This window comes from Salvelinus sp. IW2-2015, unplaced genomic scaffold (assembly GCF_002910315.2).
Source record: "Salvelinus sp. IW2-2015 unplaced genomic scaffold, ASM291031v2 Un_scaffold5150, whole genome shotgun sequence".
Lineage (NCBI taxonomy): Eukaryota > Metazoa > Chordata > Actinopteri > Salmoniformes > Salmonidae > Salvelinus > Salvelinus sp. IW2-2015.
In genome coordinates, this window is record NW_019946416.1 from 25,229 (window position 1) to 29,694 (window position 4,466).

Below are 4,466 nucleotides of genomic sequence, written 5' to 3' on the forward strand. Positions count from 1 at the left end.
CCATACAACCCACTCTTTAGTCTTACCATCCATACAGCCCACTCTTTCTCTTACGATCCATAGAGTCCACTCTTTCCTCTTACCATCCATACAGCCCACTCGTTCCTCTTACCATCCATTCAGCCCACTCGTGCCTCTTACCATCCTACAGCCACACTTTCCTCTTACATCCTACAGCCCACACTTTCCTCTTACCATCCATACAGCCCACCACTTTTTTTTCCCCCTTTAACCAACAACCCCAACTTTCCCTTTAGTCCCCCTGACCCTCCCATTATACACCCCACTCTTTAGTCTTATCATCATTACAAGCCCACTCATGCCTCTTACCGTCCATAACGCCCACTCTTAGTCTTACCATCCGTACACCCACTCTTTAACTTACCATCATACAGCCCACTCATGTCACTTACCATCCAACAGCTCACTCTTGCCTCTTACCGTCCGTACTGCCCCTCTTTATGCCTCTTACCATCCATAAGCCACCTCTCTACCATCCATACAGCCTTTGCCTCTTACCATCCATACAACCCACTCTTTAGTCTTACCATCCATACAGCCCACTCTTGCTCTTACCATCCATACAACCCACTCTTTAGTCTGACCATTCATACACCCCACTTTTATCTTTATCATTTCATACAAGCCCACTCATGCCTCTTACCTTCCATACTGCCCTCTTGCCTCTTACCATCCTACAGCCCACTCTTCCTCTTACCATCCATTTAGCCTACTCTTTCCTCTTACCATCCATACACCCCACTCTTTTGTCTTACCATCATACAACCCACTCTTTCCTCTTACCATCCATAGAGCCCACTCTTTCCTTTTACCATCCATTCAGCCTACTCTTTCCTCTTACCATCCATACAACCCACTCTTTTGTCTTACGCGTCATTAAAAGCCAACTCGTGCCTCTTTACTGTCCGTACTGCCCACCCGTCCTCTTACCATTCATACAGCCACTCTTTCCTCTTACCGTCCATACCAGCCACTCTTGCCGTTTACCATCCATGAACCCCACTTCTTTATCTTACCATTCATACACCCCCTCTTTAACTTACAATTCATACCGCCCACTCTTGCCTCTTACCATCCATACAGCCCACTCTTTCCTCTTACCATCTCATACAGCCCACTCTTTCCTTTACCATCCATACAGCCCACTCTTTTGTCTTACCGCGTCATTAAAAGCCAACTCGTGCCTCTTACTGTCCGTACTCGCCCACTCTTGCCTCTTACCATCCATACAGCCCACTCTTACCTCTTACATCCATACAGCCCACTCTTAGTCTTACCATCCATACAGCCCACTCTTTCCTCTTACGATCCATAGAGCCCACTCTTTCTCTTACCATCCGTAACAGCCCACTCGTGCCTCTTACCGTCCATATCCCCACTCTTTAGTCTTACATTCATACACCCACTCTATCCTTTACCATCCATAAAGCCCAGTCTTTCCTCTTACCATCCATACAGCCCACTCACCGTCCATACAGCCAGCCTTTCTTAGTTGTGGAGTACATGATTTTTTCCACTCTTCGAAAGACTCACAACAAAAGAGCTGTCGGGAGTGTGATCTCATACCATACAAGCCCCAAAAATGTTCCTCGTTGTGTGTGTGTGTGTGTGTGTGTGTGTGTGTGTGTGTGTGTGTGTGTTGTGTGTGTGTGTGTGTGTGTGTGTGGTGTGTGTGTGTGTGGTGTGTGTGGTGTGTGTGTGTGGTGTTTTGGGTGTGTGTGTGTTTTGGGTGTGTGTGTGTGTTGTGTGGCGAGGGGTATGGTGTGTGTGTGAGGGGTATGGTCTGGCCCCTAACAGAGAGACTGACATTCACGTTAGAGACAACTGCTTTGTCTGGGTGTACAAGGTGTTGTTGCTAGCCTTCTGTCTTGTATGCCTAGTGCCGACGATGGGATGCTTTTTAAATAAGCAGACAACAAAAGAAAGACAAATTCCTCCCTCCTATCTGTTATTGTAACCTTTTAAGCTATGCCCTTGTACACTTCTCCCTTTTTTCTTCAGATTTAATGCTTCATTCAATCCATTTTAATCCACGGCACAACTGCAAACATTATGGTTTGGCATTTGAAAAAATCACAAGTTTAGAGTTGTGTGGTTATTGGGTAGACATTTTTATTACTTCTATGTAGAATATTTGCTTCTAGATATTTGACCTCAATTAAAATCGTTCTGCAAAGTATACTTTAACTTGTGTATCTGATGCAACAGTATCCCTATGGCTTCTTGAGAATGTACTGCAAAGACTTCTAATTCTTTCAACCAGCAACAGTCATCTCAAGCAAATCAGCCTTTTGTTGTGGGGGTGTTAGATACATTTTTCATATGAGCAGGACAACTTAGTACAGTCCTATTCAGTATAATGTTTGTAACTTCATAGCTGCCTTGTGAAGCATGTATTGTCTCTCCCCTGCCCGCGCGCACAGCTTGTAGAGAACTGCTCACACAAACTTCTGTGTTGTTAGCTACAAGCCTGTCGCCGCATTCCAACATGTTGAGCCACTACCCTTCGGCACAGCAGAATGTTTCTGCAGCTGCCATTTTGTCCCCGTCCTTACGAAACAAAGACGATACAAATTAATGACCTAAATACACCCAGCTCCATCTGAGAGGCAAATTGTATTCTTCAAGCAGATGTTCAGGAGCATAGCGTACTAGCAATAATGAAGTAGGGTAAAGGTTCATTATTTTCATGACACTTGGTTCATTATTTTTCATGACACTTTCAAAAATACATAGTTACTTAGGGTCCATTAATAGTGTGATATTTTGTCTTTTCTAATAACTATTTTTGACTTAAAGAAAATCCATAAGTGTCAACTGATGTCATTGCTCCAGTCTTAAGGAGTGAAATTCAATAAATGAAATAATGAAAAAGGTGCCACATGTTGATAATATTGCATGGACATAGTTAAAAATGATGTGAAAATAAAGGTTAAATGAATAGATTAATAAACCATTTAAAAATAATATTATGATGCCTTGATTGTATTATTATGATGCCTTACAAACACTTACATGTTTCATAAACAATTTCATGCCTGTGAAAAGAGAAGAACATCTTCCAGTGATTGGGAGATGTAAGGTGTTAAGTGTTGCTGGTGAGGGTGGCTTACAGCATATGACCATCTGTTAGTAATGCCCCAATGAATAACGCTCACTGTGGTCAGTCCTTAATGCATCTGCAAGCCAGTGTTGAGACAGCCTAGACATTAGATAAAGCTGATTTGTTTCTTGGAAAACTGTACTTGAGAGCTTGGAGGAGTGATGTGTGAAGGAGTGTGTTATTGTGTGGTGTGTGTGGTGGGGGGGGGGGGGGGGTTCTCAACAAGCTGCTGCACATTTTCTCATTCCAGCCCACGCCTTAGTCAGCCAGATTGTATTAACACACACACACTGCCATGCAACAACAGGGCCCAATTAGAATCCACAGCCCCCCCCCCCCACACACACACACACTGGAAGCAGATTTTGATTCAAATATATTTGCTTCCCTGTGAGATTTGGTTTATTTTTCTGGATTTAAGCATTTAGCTTTGACAATCATAGTATGTTTTATGTTCTCAAGGGGAGTAAATTCTAAGGCTGTTTAGTTTTGTACTTTTTTGGTGTGCTGTTGTTGAAATTTTCAAATTGTGTGCAAACTGCAATAAATTATAAGAACCTTAACTCAATTCCAATGTGAATTTGTGTATTTAATTTGTCACCGAGTAAATAACATGGGTACCATTCAGTCGGTGTTGCATTCACAGGCACATTTGGAAGATTAGTTAAATGCTTATTACACTTATTAATATAGCTTAGAGCCACAGTCATATTTGAACAAGGAAGATGTAATCTGTAGAAATTGATTTTTTCTTCTTCTCCCATTTAGTCTCAGTGTTATAACAGACTAGACTCCTCAGAGGCCTGCCTATATGTATTAGATACAAACTCAATCAAATGTTACAATTACACACACACACAACCCTAAGTGTGTATCATGTAATGGGTTATCTAAGCTATACCTACACATGAGTTATTCAACATATTCTAGCATTGCTCTTCATAACAGTAACTATAGTGGCTGATTCTGTATAATGAATTTCTATATACTATATTTTTCAGCAATGAAAGTAAGAGAAGCATTGGCATTTCTTTTTCTATGCCATGTTGTGTGGGTGGGTGTGTGGGTGGGTGGGGAGGCTGTGGATCTAGATTGGGCCCAGGTTGGGCACAGTGTGGTGCCCTGCATGGCCAGTGCGTGTGTGTGGTGCTGATATATCTAGCTGTTGCACTGGCTAAGGCGTGGGCTGGACCTGAGAAAAAGTGCAGCAGCTTGTCGAGAACCACCCCCCTCAACACATACAGCCTCCTGCCAAAGCTCCTCAAGTACAGTTTTCCAAGAAACAAATCAGCTTTATCTAATGTCTAGCTGCTCTGCAAACCTGGCCTTGCAGATGCATTAA

The 4,466-nt window shown here is 42.6% G+C and overlaps 1 long non-coding RNA gene across 1 annotated transcript; it reads right to left on the reverse strand.

Annotated features, from left to right (window-relative positions):
• Nucleotides 1-746: 746 nt before the first annotated feature.
• LOC139026576 (uncharacterized) lies at nucleotides 747-1,386 on the reverse strand. Its single transcript, XR_011478416.1, has 3 exons — nucleotides 1,287-1,386; nucleotides 940-1,110; nucleotides 747-850 (listed from the first exon to the last, which is right to left on the reverse strand). It is a non-coding gene; the product is annotated as an uncharacterized lncRNA (long non-coding RNA).
• Between the last annotated feature and the right edge of the window lie 3,080 nt (nucleotides 1,387-4,466).